This window comes from Bos mutus, chromosome 10, assembly GCF_027580195.1.
Source record: "Bos mutus isolate GX-2022 chromosome 10, NWIPB_WYAK_1.1, whole genome shotgun sequence".
NCBI lineage: Eukaryota > Metazoa > Chordata > Mammalia > Artiodactyla > Bovidae > Bos > Bos mutus.
The window spans coordinates 21,968,720-21,974,678 of NC_091626.1; the positions used below are offsets into that span (position 1 = coordinate 21,968,720).

The 5,959-nt window shown below is 44.5% G+C and overlaps 1 pseudogene; it reads right to left on the minus strand.

The window, feature by feature from the left end:
- Window positions 1-676: 676 nt before the first annotated feature.
- Window positions 677-1,569, minus strand: LOC138989562 (tRNA wybutosine-synthesizing protein 5-like; annotated as a pseudogene).
- Window positions 1,570-5,959: the final 4,390 nt, after the last annotated feature.

Here is a 5,959-nt window from a genome sequence, read left to right on the forward strand (position 1 = left end):
CCAGGCACCATGGAAACCGCCCGGTTAACCCCCTCACCCTGGCACTGCTTTCTCAAATTCATTTGCCCCCTCCCGGGGCACTCTGCAAGAAAATGCCCTTCGCTTTTGCGAAGGTAATCCTCTAAAGAGAGTCTCCTCCCTGTCAGTCCGCATTCCCTGCGCGCCCACACGGATGCCCGGCGCCTCCAAACGGCTCTGTGGCATCCAAGAGGGATTCTCGACTTTTGCCCACTTGGCTGAGCTCCTCAGCCCTTGTTGGACTTTCGGAATAAAAGAGCCACAAGTCTCATCTCATATTCATCCAAGCTGCAGACTGGCTCCTCAGGCAGAGTCTGGGGACAGGCAAGCCCTGGAGCCTATTAAAAGCCTAGGCTCACCCTGGACCTACTGAACTAGAGGCTGCATTTAAAAACATATCTAGGTGATTTGTTGGTTTGCACATTAAACAGTCATTGGGTGCCTGTGCTTCCTTGCTTTCTTTCTTTTTTAATCTTCACCCCCAAAATGAAGAATTCAAAGCTCTGGGGCTATGGTTCTAAACTTGAGCTGCACATTATTATTATTATTTTTTTTTAATCTGTAAATTAGGAAGATTGATTTATCTTTCTAATTCACTTAACAAAGATTAAATCATAGACAGCAAAAAACTAATTTACATCTTGTTACACTTTTCCAATATTTGGGCTGAACTGTATTTAAAAGTTTATGCTCACTGCATTCATTTCATTATTCATTCAAAGTTTTTGCTATAGGCTTTGTCTTGAATGTGCAAGACCACTGGAGTGGGTTGAAGTCCCTGTATTCCTCTGGTAAGCATCACCTAGTGTTTTTAAGGCTCTGTCCAACTGTTGTGGCTTTAGAACCATTTGTTCAGCTCTTGATGCTGCTGTCAGATCTTTGTTTCCATAGGTATCCATTTTATCTAGCATTCAGATGGAAGGTATTTCCAAAAGAGAACTCATACCCAAACTTTCAGAAATTACATTATGGAACCATAAAGCAGGAATGAATAACACATCTCCAGCTTTAAGGGAACATTCATACCTTCTAGCCTTGGAAAACAGTGGATATTTCGCTAAGTCTGGGTTATCTATGTTCAGTACTTCTGATTTAGAACCTGATAAATATAAATATTGGGCATCTCGAGGACTGAACAGAACAACACGCTTTTTTCCTGTCACTTGTATTAAGACGTTATCCATTACATCATAGTGTGTCCAAAGTTGTAACCCTGGTGAGCTGATTCGAAAAACACTGGAAAAGAACTGCTCTTCTTTGAAGAATTTTGGAAACTTAATATCTCCTTCCAATAAAGGAAACTGCTTTCTGATATCTGCAACATCCTTTCTAGGGTCTTCTCCAAGTGATCAGAGGTAGTACTTCTCATCCTCTGAAATAAAGAATTCTGTATGCTTTTCTTCAGCTGTGTACCAACTTGTCAAGTCAGATCTACTTGAGCTCTGGATGGCTGAGGTAATCCACTGTCCATTTGCTTGTACATGCTCCCAAATCAATTCCTTCTAGCACTAGAGGTTTTCTCTGCGGATACAGGTGCTCCTAGAACTGCATATTAAAAACAAGAGACATTACTTTTCAATAAAGGCCTGGTTGTTCAAATCCTCTGTTATTTCCAATAGACCCTCTCTGAGCTGCACATTAAAATCCCATGGGGGAACTCTTCACATTCCCAAAACCTGAACCACATTTCAGGTCAAGATCTCTGAGAGTAGCCCCATAATCTGCATGTTTAAACTCCCCTGGTGATGTCAACTTGCAGCCAGGTTTGAGCATCCCTGTGGAGAGAAGCAGCTCCTGGTTTTCTACAGAAAGCTAGCACAGTCTGCCCCCTAGAGGCCAACAACTGCTCAAGGCAATAGGAATTAAACTTGAAGTCCAAATGTCATGCACTGGTTTACCATCACCTCCACCAGGGCTGTAGATGTGGAAGCATGGAGCCTGAGGAGGGAATCAGCTCAGTTCAGTCACTCAGTCGTGTCTGACTCATGAATTGCAGCACGCCAGGCCTCCCTGTCCATCACCAACTCCCAGAGTTCACCCAGACTCTGTCCAGATGGTGATGCCATCCAGCCATCTCATCCTCTGTCATCCCCTTCTCCTCCTGCCCCAATCCTTCCAGCATCAGAGTCTTTTCCAATGAGTCAACTCTTGGGATGAGGTGGCCAAGTACTGGAGTTTCAGCTTTAGCATCATTCTGTCAAAGAAATCCCAGGGCTGATCTCCTTCAGAATGGACTGGTTGGATCTCCTTGCAGTCCAAGGGATTTTCAAGAGTCTTCTCCAACACCACAGTTCAAAAGCATCAATTCTTCGGTGCTCAGCCTTCTTCACAGTCCAACTCTCACATCCATGATGACCACAGGAAAACCATAGCCTTGACTAAATGGACCTTTAGATTTAACATTGAACTTTGGATATGCTATCCAGGTTGGTCAGACATTTTCCAAGCAGCGTCTTTTAATTCTATGGCTGCAGTCACCATCTGCAGTGATTTCAGTAGCCCAAAAAGTACAAGTCTGACACTGTGTCCATTTTCCCCATCTATTTCCCATGAAGTGGGGCCTGGGTTCCATGATCTTCATTTTCTGAATGTTCAGCTTTGCCAACTTTGGGACCCACTTTGACCTTCATCAAGAGGCTTTTAGTTTCCTCTTCACTTTGTGCCATAAGCAATGTGTCATCTGCATATCTGAGGTTATTGATATTTCACAGCAATCTTGATTCCAACTCTTTGCTTCTTCCAGGACAGCGTTTCTCATGATGTACTCTGTGTAGAAGTTAAATAAGCAGGGTGACAATATAGTGCCTTGGGTATTCCTTTTCCTATTTGGAACCAGTCTGTCTCAAAAACCCACAGAATGATCTCTGCAACTCTTTGTCTTTGGCAAACCATTCAATATCACTTAATCCAAGTCCAGCACCAACCAGCAATGCTGAGCCTGCTGAAGTTCAATGGTTCAGCAGAAGACCTCCAAGACCTTTTAGAACTAACACCCAAAAAGATGTCCTTTTCATTATTGGGGACTGGAATGCTAAAGTAGGAAATCAAGAAACACCTGGAGTAACAGGATTTGGCCTTGGAAACGGAATGAAGCAGGGCAAAGACTAATAGGTTTTGCCAAGAAAAACTAAATGGTCATAACAAATCTCTTCCAACATCACTGAAGACTGAAAGGGAATCACCAGATGGTCAACACCAAAATCAGATTGATTATATTCTTTGCAGCCAAAGATGGAGACGCTTTATACTGTCAACAAAAACAAGACTGGGAGCTGACTGTGGCTCAGATCATGAACTCCTTATTGCCAAATTCAGACTGAAATTGAAGAAAGTAGGGAAAACCACGAGACCATTCAGGTATGACCTAAATCAAATCCCTTATGACAGTGGAAGTGAGGAGGGAATGGGAAGGCTAAATGGCTAACACATCAGGTTGAGACCCTGTATGAGTCCCTCTTAGGAAGTATTGACACTTGGAATTTGTAAAAATGGTGCCCTTGGACATCTTGTATTTGTCATTTACATGTGTAATACTGCACACTTGCCCACACCCTGTCTGCTTCACCTCCTTCATTTCCCTAATATTTTAGCTCCAAGTTCTTGTGAACATCTCTGTACAGCCTGGAATCCTGAACGAGAGAAGTTTCACTGCACATGTCTATCTGGATACCTGTCCATAGAGTTGAGTTGAACTCCACATCACCACGAAATTTCAGAAAACTGGGACAAAGAGGAGATCCAATGAGTTTTCAGAGAGATAAGAACAGGTTCATAAAACACTTTGAAGAAAACAGGCACAGAATGTCAGCAGGCTGTCTTCAAGCTGGGAAGCTGGAGCTGAGTACGACAGCGCCGTCTGAAGGAGAACCCTTAACTGCCTAGAGTCCTACACTCAAAACTACCGAAGAAAAGTGCGAGTCACACGTCTTCACACTTCCAAACTTCACACTTCCAAACTGAAAATGAACTGTCTCCCTCTATGTCCAGAAGCTGCTAAAGGATATGCTCCACCAAAACAAGGGAGGCAACCTAGAGAGAGTGAGAGATGAGATTCAGGAAACTGGGTTATGAGGGCAGGGATGGGAATCACTGAGACTGTGGAAAAGGAAATTCCCAGGTGGACAGCTATGAGTCGGGCAGGAAAACAGCCTGTCCGGATGGACGCTGATCAAAGACTCCAGGAAAGATACTATCAATAAGATGACACTGAGGGCGTTGTATTTGAAAATATAGAGTGGGGTAAACAGAACTTGGAGAGAATTAGGGGCTGGACTTGTGATAAAAACCACAAATATAAGCAAGTAAATGGGGAAGGGCATCAATTTAAAACTTCAGTGGAATATAAAAAGCTATGGAGGAAAGGGGAACAAAGCCATGGTGACTTTAAGTGACTTCACTTGTGAACAATGTGAACACAACCATAATACTGTGAAAACAAAGTTGATATAATCCAATATGGCATAACTATATTGGGAGGATGCGGGAATGGAAAGTGGGCACATGTATGAGGTAGAGATGAGGGTAGGGTGAGCAGAGCTAAATCCTTGTCTACCATATTGGAAAATCAACAGACAATGCCTAATGTGGACAAAATCAGGAAGTATCTATAGAGAAAGTGAAAGTTGCTCAGTCATGTCCCCATGACTTTGTGACCCCATGAACTGTCCATGGAATTCTCCAGGCCAGAATACTGGAGTGGGTAGCCTATCCCTTCTCCAGTGGATCTTCCAACCCAGGAATTGAACCAGGATCTGCTGCATTGCAGGCGGATTCTTTACCACCTGAGCCACAAGGGAAGCATGGAAGTATCTATATACCCATGTTATTTAGAGCTATGGAGATAAATACCAAAAAATCACCTACTAGTAACTGAAAGTAGTTACCTCAGAGGACCAGGAAAGCAGGGTAAGCAATGACATTTTTGATACATGACTATTTGATTTTTTAAACTATGTAAAGCTTTGGTTTAAAAAAAAAACTGTAAAATTTTAAAATGGAACAAGTTGAATGAAGATTGTGCTGCTTCTCTGAGGCCCACAGGTGATGTCCAGGGATGAGGTCAATTCCATCCTGGACTTTATAATGTTGGAGCTAAACTGAACACCAAACCTCCAACCCTGGTGCCGCAGGAAGCTTCTTCAGTTGAGCTGTGTCCTCCAAAGCTGTGCTGGGTGTCTCCTCAGAAAAGCAGGTATGTGGTCAGAGGCTCTGTTACCTCTGTCTTCACCCTTTCTGACCTTCCACCTGCTTCTAGTGACTCTCAGGCTTGTAGACTCTGTGGAGGTTTAAACTTTTCTATTTGTGGCTCATCTGCTGCCCCAGCATCCAAAGGCCAAGCCCAGTTCTGCTTCTCCCCTGAATCCTTGTGTCAGTGAGTAGCTCTGCCAGCTCTCAGTCAGCCAAACCCAAGCCCTGAGAGGCACCATCACTGTGTCCACAGGGTGCAGACCTCCTCACCTTCTTACTTCAGATCCTCATGGCTTCTCACCTCGGTCCTGTGATGCCCTCCTCATTGTTCTTATGCCTCCCAGTCCCCATCCCGCAGCTCCACAGGGCTCTCCACTTCTCTCCAGGACTCTTCCCTGCCTCAGGTCTGCCTTGAGTCCTCTGGTGGCTGCCGCTAGATTGCAGAAGGTTCCCACTCCTTGGCTTAGCGCACAGGTCTTTGTGATACCACTCCGGCCACCTCCCCCACCACCGCCCACTCCCACCTTTCGCTCCGGGAGGGTGGGCCCACTTGTAGCTCCCAGCGAGCATTATGAACTCATCATGCCTAGCATGTGACTTGCCACACTGCAGGACAAACATCACCTCCTCCAGGAAGCCTTCCTCAGCGCCCAAGTGTGATTCAGGAATGTTTATTTTCTTCAGTAAGTCATCCACTTACTTGAGTCCCTCAAATCCCTCAGTAGGAATCTTGCCTATTCATGTTCAAACCGCA